General features: G+C 42.6%; 1 protein-coding gene across 5 annotated transcripts in view; it reads right to left on the bottom strand.

Moving 5' to 3' along the window:
- TRIP12 (thyroid hormone receptor interactor 12) overlaps positions 1-11,661 on the bottom strand; it is a 129,374-nt gene that overhangs the window by 117,162 nt on the left and 551 nt on the right. The window contains exon 1 of one of the 5 annotated variants that reach the window (XM_060193737.1): positions 11,514-11,641. The exons of 3 other annotated variants lie outside the window; for them this stretch is intronic. The gene's annotated coding sequence lies outside the window, so the exon portion shown is untranslated. Of the gene's footprint in view, positions 1-11,513; positions 11,642-11,661 lie in introns of those variants that run through there. One more of the 5 variants, XM_060193738.1, reaches the window with a different exon arrangement.

Consider the following 11,661-nt stretch of genomic DNA (forward strand, 5'->3'; position numbering starts at 1 on the left):
TAAAATGTCAGACTGCAAAGTCCATGTTCTTTCTATATGAAGTTCATAACCTTAGAAGGGCAGAAATTTCTACACAAACTGACTGAAGTGGCATGATCAAGCACCGAGTTCAAGGAGAATAAAATATTCATAGAAATGTATGCATAGATTAACAGGATCATGTCTGCCTTATTTTTCACATTTATGTTTTCCCTGTTACTATAATTAGATTTGAATAACCCAGAAGTACTCAAAGCACAGAAATAAAATGGCAGATTTTCCTTATGAAAGGCCACAGGGTAAAGAAATCATTAATGTGGGAGTTGGGTGGTAGCACAGCAGTTTAAGAGCACGTGGCGCAAAGAGCAAAGACCAGCTTAACCATCCCGGTTGGAACCCCTGGCTCCCCACCTGCAGGGGTGTTGCTTCACAAGTGGTGAAGCAGGTCTGCAGATGTCTATCTTTCTCTCCCCCTCTCTTGTCTTCCCCATCTCTCTCCATTTCTCTCTGTCCTATCTAACAATGACACCAATAACAATAATAAAAACAACAAGGACAACAAAAGGGAATAAATAAATATTAAAAAAGAAGAAGGAAAAAAGTCATTAAAGTTGGTGGTGTAATGCACCAAAGAAAGACTGGGATAGTGGTGGGGTGTTCAGGTTCTGGAATATGATAGCAGAGAGAACCTGGGGGACCAGGGTTAAGACTGTCATGTGGAAAACTAATGAATTATACATATACAAACTACTGTATTCTACTGTCGAATGTAAACCATTAATCCCATCAATAAAGAAAAATAGGAAGTCAGGCAGTAGCACAGCGGGTGAAGCGCACGTGGTGCAAAGTGCCAAGGACTGGCATGAGGATCCCAGTTGGAGCCCCGGCTCCCCACCTGCAGCAGAGTCGCTTCACAGGCAGTGAAGCAGGTCTGCAGGTGTCTGTCTTTCTCTCCCCGTCTTCCCCTCCTCTCTCCATTTCTCTCTGTCCTATCCAACAATGATATCAATAACAACAACAATAAAAACAAGGGCAACAAAAAGGAAATATTTTTTTTAAATCTTTAATAAAAAAAAGAAAAAAGTTTTAAAAAGAATATAGTTAATTTTGCTCTTTATCAACCTTCTTATGAGACTGGTTATACAAAAAGACTCTCGTGCCTGAGACTCCAAGTCTCAGGTTCAATTCCCTGCACAACCATAAACCAAAGCTGAGCAGAGCTCTGGTAAAATAAAGGTAAACAAAATAGAAAGTTTCTTTTTTTTAGTAATACATATCACTTGTATACTGTTCATATAAATTCTATGTTCAATTTCTGAAGTGATTATTTCTCTAAATTTGGGGGTAGTGCAATTCAAAAATACCTTTAGAGGGAAATGCAGTGTGACCTGGGACAGAGTGCAGTGGTTCAAGTGTTGGGTTTTAAGTATCGGGTCCTGCATTCCATATGCCAGAGTGATATTCTCGCTCTCTTTGTTCCTTTCTCATAAATGTCTTTCTGACAGGAGAGAAAGAGGATAGATAGAAGATAGCATAGCTGTTCATTTACTCCTTTATGTCTGAGGCACCAAAGGTCCCATGTTCAATCCCTGGCAAGAATATAACCAGAGGGGGCTGGGTGGTAGCACATGGCGCAAAGTGCAAGAACCAGCTCAAAGATCCTGGTTCGGGCCCCAGGCTCCCCACCTGCAGGCGATGAAACAGGCCTGCAAGTGTCTTTCTCTCCTTTATCTTTTCCTGTCCTATCCAACAACAGCAACAACAATTATAATGACCACAACGATAAGGGCAACAAAAGGGGAAAAAAGTCTCCAGGAGCAGTGGATTTGAGGATGGATATGTATATGTATAAACACATACATACATACATACATATATATATATATATATATATATATATTATATATGTTGAATAATGCTGGGGGTGGGGTGTCAAAAGAACTGAAATTAGTAATAATTAAAAAGGATACATTTGGGGGAAAAAAGGCATCAGATTTTAAAGAAATTCGACAATTGCAGAAACCCTGCTAGCCAATAGACTAGAAATGCAGAATTTTTTTGTACTGTTTTGCTAAGTCCATGACTTTAGAGTCCTTAAGTATAAGTTAAACTTTTCCTAATTTTTTTAAAATTTAATGACCCCAAGAAAGCCATCTCTTTTTTTTAAATGTGGTATTGGGGGATGAACCAAGGACCTCAACCACATGCAACATCTATGAGCCAGCTTTTTTATTCTATTTACTTAAGAGAAAAGGGGAAAGACACACAAACCACTCCACCATCCCCTCTGATACCAAGAATCAAACCCAGGACCTCATGCACATTAACAGATGTGCCCTACTCACTGAGGTATCTCCCAATTCCTTAAAATTTTTAAATTGAGGTGTAACTGACACATTCTTTTAGTTTTCAATGATTTAGTCTATGTATATATTCTGAAATAACCACCACAATCAGCCTAGTTACAATTTTTTAAAATTTATTTTCCCTTTTGTTGCCCTTGTTTTTTTTTTTCATTGTTGTTGTAGTTATTGTTGTTGTCACTGTTAAGACAGAACAGAGAGAAATGGAGAGAGGAGGGGAAGACAGAACGGGGAGAGAAAGACAGACACCTGCAGACCTGCTTCACCGCCTGTGAAGCAACTCCCTTGCAGGTGGGGAGCTGGGGGCTCGAACCGGGATCCTTTTGCCAGTCCTTGCGCTTTGCACATGTGCTTAACCAGCTGGCTACCACCCGACTCCCAGTTACTTTTTTCCTGTGATAAGAACTTGGAAATTTCTCAAATCCTTTATTTAAACTCGGCATTGATACTTAAACTCAGCAAGCATCCTAGAAAAGTTCTAAGTACTTTTAAGTAAGACTCCCAAAATTCGGCCTTGAAGGTGGCACAATGGATAAAATGTTGAAACCTCAAGCATGAGGTCTTGTGTTGCATTCCTGGCAACACAAGTGCCAGAGATACTCTGTTCTCTTTCCTACTCTCTCATTAAAGAAATTTTTTTTTAATTAAAAAGTCAAACCTTGGGCGGAGGGTAGATAGCATAATGGTTATTTATGCAAAGAGACTCTCATGCCTGAGGCTTCGAAGTCCCTGGTTCAATCCCCCACACCACCATAAGCCAGAGCTGAATAGTGGTGTTAAAAAAATTAAAAATTTTTTTAAAAATCAATCCTCCCCAAAACTCAATTGTGCCATTATGAATCATCTAACTATTACTTTTTGTAACAAGAAACAAATCATTATTAGAAGCTGAGAATTAGTAAATATCCACTAAGTGGAAGGTCCACTCCACAGAAAAGTTGCTATTCCAACAGAGAACATTTACCGATTCTTTAGCTGATTAAAAAAAATGTGAACTAACAAGAAGTTTTACTATAGTTATCAAATGGACAAGTTGATCACAAACCATATGAAATAACAGCACTCAGGACAAGAATTGTGCCTAAAGTCCTTTCGACATTGCTCCCAGCTGTCCTGGTGGTATTCAGTAAGCAGTTGACAAATACGTATTGATCTGTTAAGCCCGAGACTCCAAAGTCCCAGGTTCAATTCCCCACACCACTATAAGCCAGAACTGAACAGTGTTCTGGTTTAAAAAAAAAAAATAAAGAAAGAAAGAAAGAAAGAAAGAAAGAAAGAAAGAAAGAAAGAAAGAAAAAATATATAGATAAATTTTTTTTCTTTTTGCCTCCAGGGTTATCACTGGGTCTCAGCGCCTGCATTTCCAATCCACTGCTCCTGGAGGCCATTCTTCCATTTTGTTGCCCTTTGTAGCGCTTGCTATTACTGTCATTTTTATTGTTGTTATTGTTGGATAGGACAGAGAGAAATCCAGAGAGGAAGGGAAGACAGAGAGGGGGAGAGAAAGATAGACACCTGCAGACCTGCTTCACCCCTTGTGAAGTGACCCACCTGCAAGTGGGGAGCCTGGGGCTCAAACCAGGATCCTTACACCGACCGGTTCTTGCACTTCGCACCATGTATACTTAACCACTGTGCTACCACCCGGCCCCCAGTATTGATAAATTTTGACCCACTCATAAGTATAATCTCTGAGTGTTAAACCTAGGGTGACCAAGTTACTAAAACAACCTAGTGCCTAACAATGTCTTGAAGTAGATGAATTTAATGCGGCCAATTCTAAAAAAATGTGTATTCTAGATTCTACCCTCAGTTATCAAAGCCTGAGAAACATAAGCCAAGTCATAGAAAAAGACAATGGCAAAACTGTATTAATAACATTCATAATATAATTTCTCAATGTTACCAAAACAAACTACCACTACCACGTGTTGACTGCAGACTTGTAGAAGCTACTGTGGAGATAGAATAAGAACTCTATCCAAGCGAAGAAGTCAGAGATTGAGTTAAGAGACCCAAACAACTAATTACAGTGAAAGCCACAATCAAAGCAAACAAAATGTCATAAAAGGAAGTAGAAAGACCAGCGGTTCAAGCCCTTGGCTCCCCACCTACAGGAAGGCCACTTCACAAGTGGTGAAGCAGGTCTGCAAATGTCTTATCTTCCTCTCTCACTCTGTCTTCCCCATTTCTCTTAATTTCTCCCTGTCCTATCCAACAACAGCAGCAATAACAACGGCAATAAAAGGCAACAATAGGGAAAAAATAGCCTCCAGGAGCACCGAGTCCCAGCAATAACCCTGGAGGCAAAAAAAAAAAAAGGGGGGGGGGATAGAAAGGAAGAAAGAAAAAAAATCTTACTAGAGCTATTGGAAGAAAGCTAAGTAAGGTGGCACAGTGCATAAAAGCACTGGTCTCTCAAGCATGACAAGGTCTTGAGTTCAATCCTCGGCAGCACATGTACCAGAGTGAATGTCTGGTTCTTTCTCTCTCCTCCTATCTTCCTCATTAATAAATAAAATATTTTTTTAAAAAAGTAGCTACTAATGGGCTAAGAAGAGATAGTTCATAATGATTATCTATAGTTTCATGCTAGAGGCATCAAAGGTACCAACACCACCATAAACCACAGCTGAGTAGTGCTGGGAGTAGGGGGAGAAAATGCAGCTGCCAGCAACACAAGATGGAAGGCGGAGGATCAGTTCAGGTAGACAAAACAATAAAAACCCAGAAAGGCGCCTTAAACTCTTGGGTATGCACTGAGGGGAACAAGCAGCTCAAACTGTATGCATCCAAGAGGGGGTTGCAAAATACAAAAATTGAGGACATAGCAGAAGCTACTGTATTTTCACAGACTTGCTGTTTATAGGCAACTAAAAATTCAGTGTTTGAGAAAGTTTAAAGGGGGGTGATGCACCTCCATATGCTCTCCATGAACCTGCTCTCTAAGGACACAAAGAAGCTTCAATTACAACTCAACAGTAAATTTTAGATGGGTTGTCTGTAAAAACTTACTTTGGGTTTCCAGAGCATCACATATGTTTGCCAGAGTAAGGACTTCAGATTGAGTTAATTTGACCTTAAGAAGACAACACAAAGTACATCTATTTATTCAGAATGCTGCCCATGGATAGAATGAGTAAGAGTTTAAGTCAGGGAAAAGCTCATTGGTTATGACAGCCAACAAGCTGATTAAAATACACATTGAAATACTGTAACTTCCAGTCTTGAAGGCCTGTTGACAGACACTTCTGCTTATAAATAGCCTTTAAAATCCCTGTATGGACAATAATAAGACATTCATAGAAATAAATATATCCTTTCTAAAAAGAAAACAGATAAACTAAGATGCTTAAGACATATTTAGGCGGGCCAGGGAGATATTTTAGCCTATAGAGCACCAACTTAACATGGAAGCACTAGGGATCTATGGTTCAATCCGTAGCACCACCATACAGCAGAGCTAACTACTGCCCTGCAACTCTCTCCCCTCTGTCATTCTCAAAACAAATCTTTTAAATTTTCTATTTAGGTTTTTAGGCAGGGGTGGATAGCATAATGTTCATGCAAAGAGACTCTCATGCAGGGGTCAGGTGCTGGTGTACCTGGTTGAGTGCATGTTACAGTGTACAAGGACCTAGGTTCAAATCCCTGGTCCCCACCTGCAGGGCGAAAGCTTCATGAGTGGTAAAACAGGGCTGCATGTGTCTGTGTCTTTCCCTATCTTCCCCTTCTCTCTCAATTTTTGTTGTTGTTTCTTTTAAATTATCTTTATTTATTTATTGGATAGAGACAGCCAGAAATTGAGAGGAGGAGGGGAGACAGAGAGGGACAAAAAAAGAGACACAGGCAGACCTGCTTCACCACTCACAAAAGCTTTCCCCCTGCAGGTGAGGACCAGGGGCTCGAACCCAGGTCCTTGTACACTGTACATGCGCTCAATCAGGTGTGCCACCACCCATCCCCTCTTGATTTCTGGTTGTCTCTATCCAATAAATAAATAAAGATAATTTTTAAAAAGTAAAAAACAAACAAAAAACTCATGCCTGAGGCTCTCTGAAGTCCTATGTTCAATCCCCTGCACCACCATAAGCCAGGGCTGAGCAGTGCTCTGGTTTTAAAAAAAAAAAGTCAAGTTTTTGGCCTCACATTTAAGCCATTACCTATTATACTGGGTTGTCAGGAAAATCATAATACGTTAATCTATGCAAAAGTCCATCACGGCTTTTCTGACAACCTAATGTAAAAAAGGAAAAAAAAAAAAAAACACTGCGGAATATAAAATGGCTTCTATTTTTTAATATGACTAAAGTAATCAGTCTCATAATTACATGCCAATGATTTAAGAAATGCATTCAATTTAGCATTAACAAATGCCAAAATGTTTATCAAAATAAAATGGCATCAAACTCTTATAAAGTATCTGTTTTCATTATCATTTGATTTGCACAAGACTTATTTCTTCAATAAACATTTAAAGAATCCCTAATACAGGTCAAGCACTGTGCCATTAGAGACTAGGGATGAAAAAGTGGAATACTGGCTTAGAAATCATAGTAGCTCCCAAATATGGGAAAGGTGTATAAATACTGTTGACTGTAAACCCCATCGATTTGATCTGATCTGGGGCCCATTATCAGCTTAGGAGCCTATGTGACCTCTGCATCCATGTAGATCTGAGCTCACATTCTGTGGTCATCAGTAGGGACATTCCAAGCTGCCCCAATATGGACCCATCTTCCTCAGGTGTAGTAGAATATGTTGTCCAGCCTCCCTTCAGAGGATGGAACATTCTCTACCATTGTTGATCCAAGTTGAGGGCAAGGTCCTGTGAAATCATAGTAGACTAAAGAGTTCAACAACATACTCTATTAACAAACCTGCATATAAATATATATACGTATATATAATAGAGGCAATGTTCAAGGTAGAAGGCAAGGAATGAGGCAATAATCAATCTTGCAAAGAAACACTGGAGAAAGGGTCCAGTGTTCTATCTGACTCTAGGTTAGATAGTAATGACCTTATGAAGGTCCAAGTCTTCCAGTTCCATTATTAGATACTGGGTAAAAAGGTGGTATTCACTAATGAAAGAATAGCAGAGGCAGCTTTTCTTTAATACTAGATATCTACTGATAAGAGTGACTTTTTCTTCTTTTTTTTTTTTTTTGCTTCCAGAGTTATTGCCTGGACTAGGAATGCACAGCTCCTGGAGGCCATCTTTTCCATTTTGTTGCCCTTGTTATTATTGCTGTTGTTGCTGGATAGGACAGAAAGAAATCAAGAAGAGAGGAAAACAGAGACGGGGAGAGAGAAAGACACCTGCAGGCCTGCTTTCACCTCTAGTGAAGTAGCCCCCCCACCCCGCAGGTGGGGTGCTGGGGCTCCAACTGGGATCCTTATGATGGTCCTTGTGCTTCACACCATGTGCGTTTAACCCACTGAGCTAGCTACCTCCCAGCCCAGTAGAATGACTTTTTACACCAACCACTGTCAAACTACTAGCTACAGCTTCTGAACACTCAAGACAAAGCAGCTAAGTCTGGCTGATGGACAAGTTTCTTTTTCTTCAAGTCAGTCCAATTTAGTGAAATGCCAACAATCAAAATCTAAAAGGTCTCAAAGACAAAAATATTGAACAGATTTCCTTGCAATATAGGAAACTATATTTCTGCCAGTATCCTGAAACTATCATATGAATCTACCACCAGTAACAGTATGCACTCTCCATGTAGAGAACCCAGTGGGATAGGTAGAGGATGTAAAGAACAATTTGTTATGGGTTTATGCCTTCAAGGACTCTGTAACACAGCTTGAACTACACACTGGCACTAAAAGAAAACACACCGATGTAAAGCTAGCAATACTTAAGTATCTGCAAGTGCCAAGCTTACATAACAATACCACTTGTATTTACTGTTTATTATCCATCAAACTTTTACTCTACCCAGATACAGATATGCAAAGAGGCTAAGATCATAGAATCAAACAGCATCCTGAAATATTTGCTGTGTCCAAGAACCTCTCCAAGAAAGAATCAGATTCAGCAATCAGGCAGATACTAGTGGCTTGGAGTAGGAAGTTAAATGGTATTATTTCAACCAGGCTTATGAAAGCGCCTTCATGCAAAAAACAGTGATATTAGATAATCCTTGAACTTAGAAAGCCCAAAATCCAGTTGAAGGAATGAAAACAACACCTGTCAACAAATTAACATGTGTAATTCAAAAATTAACACCAGTGAAATGAAACACAAGAAAAACATCTCAAAGCACAAGTTCTTTAGTGATTTGAAGAAAAGAGTTCAAGTGAATCTGAAACTATTTAAGTAAATCAGATGTATTTAACAAGAACTTTAGTGATAAAAATCAATAAGCAAGGTGATTTGTCAACTTGAGTTCACCATGGTAGCTCAAGCCAACAGAAAAATAATGAACTGGTATATTTGCTCAAAGACACCCCCCCACACACACACACACACACACACACTCATCCACTTAAAATAATTAAAAAATTAAAAACCCTCCTTAGATGCTCTAAAGAACAGATCGGGGGCAAGTGGTGGCCCACCTGGTTGAACACTCATGTTACAATGCACAAGGACCAAGGTTCAAGCCCCCACTGCCCACTTGCAGGAGGAAAACCTCACAACTCGTGAAACAGTAATGCAGATGTCTCTCTTCTGCTCTATTTTTCCCAATCCCTCTCAACTTCTTTGTCTCCAATACAGATAAAAATATTTAAAAATAGTAATTATAAAGAAAACAGATAAAGATTTAGAAATGGTTTTTCTTAATTGTAATCTGATTAGAAAAATCAATTTAATAAGTATCATACCCTAGAATTGGTACACATTTTCTTTCTAACAAAAAACTGTCTGAAGTTTCTCTAAACAGTTTTAACAAACTTATTCAGTGGGAAAAAACAAATAAAGAAATGCCTACCATGGGGATGTACGGGGTTGGGGGGCTTGGGGGTGGGTGGGAGGTGTTGGCAACATATTGGACTCTCAGGTTTGGAGGTACTGAGTTTGACCCCTAGCATCAAATGTGCCAGAGTGCTGCTATGGCTCATCTCCTCCTTACTCCACTAATAATCTGTTTTTAGTCATATACCAAGCAAATGGGGGAAAATTGTTAACATAAAATGAGCCTAAATTCTGCTAGCAATTCAGCAGTAATTTCAAGTAATAAAGTGCTATACGTCTGATATAACTAATGTAATATTCTTAAACTAGCATCCTATTGTTACTCAGTTGAGGTTTTGAGTCTGTATACACAGGTTTCACAAACACAGTGAAAGATAAGGATTACCCACTCCCATTTGACAGAGTAACTGGAGACCAGATAAACTAAGTGAACAGCTCAAGGTCACACTGCAAAGTGGCAGAGGTAAATTCCTAAACCAAGGAGTCTTCTTTGCAAGCAAGGTGTCTTTAAAAATAAGATCACAAAACTGTATCAAGCTAACATCCCTACAGTAATCTTAGAAGTCAGAACGAATAGTAAAAATCAGTTTGCCAAATGAAAACGTTACTTTACCCTGGCCTAGAAGCCATGCATTAAAAAACAAAACAAACAAACAAAAAAACCCCACTATTTTAGTGTAGCACCATATGAACTCTAACAGCCAAAAAAGTGCTTGAAAAACTGGAACAAAAAACTTATTGTTCATGGGCACAAACTAAAAGTATCATTGAACAGATTTAAAAAAATACAAAACTCCCGAACAAGCCAGGAAAGAATGGAAACAAGGGTAACCTCAATTACAGTTCTTCAACTCTTCAGGACATTGGCCCATTCAGAAAGGCAGGCAGAGGTGAACAAAGCCAACACACCCCAACCATGTTAATATGCTCTCTTTTAAGCTCCAGATAGCTGAAATGACTTCTAAACGATCTGGCCAGGACAGTGCAAAAGGCGAAGCAGTTCAGACATCTGCGGGGCTGAACAAGGAGCAGGACTACCGAAAGGAAGAATCTGAAATTTCTGCTGACTCAAATCACGTAAATCTGCTCTCTCTGCCGGCTGGGGTCCCGAAAATGGGCCTCCGCACCCGCGCGTGTAGAGCTGCCCCCCCCCCCCCCCCCCGTGAGTGCGACGCGGCCTCACTTGCAGGCCTCTGCCTCTTCCCCAACAACTAGGACCTTTGTTCCCAGCTCGGTTTTACCCCACTCAATAGCTCTTTCAACTTTCTACCCCGTGGTTTTTTGTTGTTTATTTGTCTTGTTTAGAGGAGGAGGAGGAGATAGAGCATTTACTTTCCCAGACAGACAGCGAGTGGGGCGAGCACACCTGGCCCTCGAGAGCGAGCGAGGAGCGGAAAGTTGGGCAGCAGAGGGGCCTAGGCAGCGAGGAGCCCGGGGATCGGGTGATCCGCGGGCCGGGCCGGGCCGGGCCGGGCCGAGCCAGGCGGGGAAGGAAGGAGGCCCAGGTGGCGGACGAGCAGGAGAGGCCTCGGCACTGACCCCCCCCAGCCCCCAGGGGTCGCCGTAGCCCCCCACCCCGCACCGACTCGTCCCTTCCTCGCCCCCAGCACCCCCTCGGACCCCAGGGCGGCCTGAGGCCCAAGTCCCCTCCCCCTCCCCATATCAAAAGCAAACATCTGCCCCAGGGCTTCGGAGCAGCCCCTCCCTCACGCGCCTCTCGCCCCTGGGGGGGCCGCCCCCTCCCAGCCAGAGTCCAAAAGCACCGGGGTTCGCCCCCGATGTGTGTTTATCCAACCTCACTAACGCCCCCCACCCCCAGCAGAAGGTTCTTTATTCTGAAGGGGAAAAAAGGGGGAGGGAGGGAGAGAGAGAGAGATCTAGGCGGAGGGGGCAGGACTGGGGGTGTCTCTCCTCCTCCCCATTCGGAACTAACTTGACTCGGGGCTGGAGCCCCCAGTCGCCCCGCGGGGAGGGGGGGGGCTGCGGCCCCGCGCGCTAATGGGTTTTATGTAATCCACCTGGAGAGGAGTTAATCGCCCTGCTCGCCCCGGGGGCCCCCACGTCGGGGGTGACAGCCGGCGCCCCCCGCCCCCCGGGAGGATGCTCGTTCCCCCGCGTCCCCGGCGTCATCCTCCCTCAGCCTCGGCCAACCCCCCGGGGGAGCTGGAAACAGCTGCCCCCGCGCGGAGCCCCGTCGCCAACCGTCCCCACCCCCACCTCCGCCGGCCAGGGCGCCCCCTTACTGCGCTGCCCAGTCGCTCCGGCCCGGCCAGCCCCTCCTCGGACTCTCGCTCCCCGCCCCCCGCAACTGTTGTCACTCACTCGAGCGCGGCTCCCTACTTTCCATTTCCGGGCCGGCCCCGGGGCCCCCGGAGCCTCCCCGCTCCCGGC

This window comes from Erinaceus europaeus, chromosome 7 (assembly GCF_950295315.1).
Source record: "Erinaceus europaeus chromosome 7, mEriEur2.1, whole genome shotgun sequence".
In the NCBI taxonomy this organism is placed as follows: Eukaryota; Metazoa; Chordata; class Mammalia; order Eulipotyphla; family Erinaceidae; genus Erinaceus; species Erinaceus europaeus.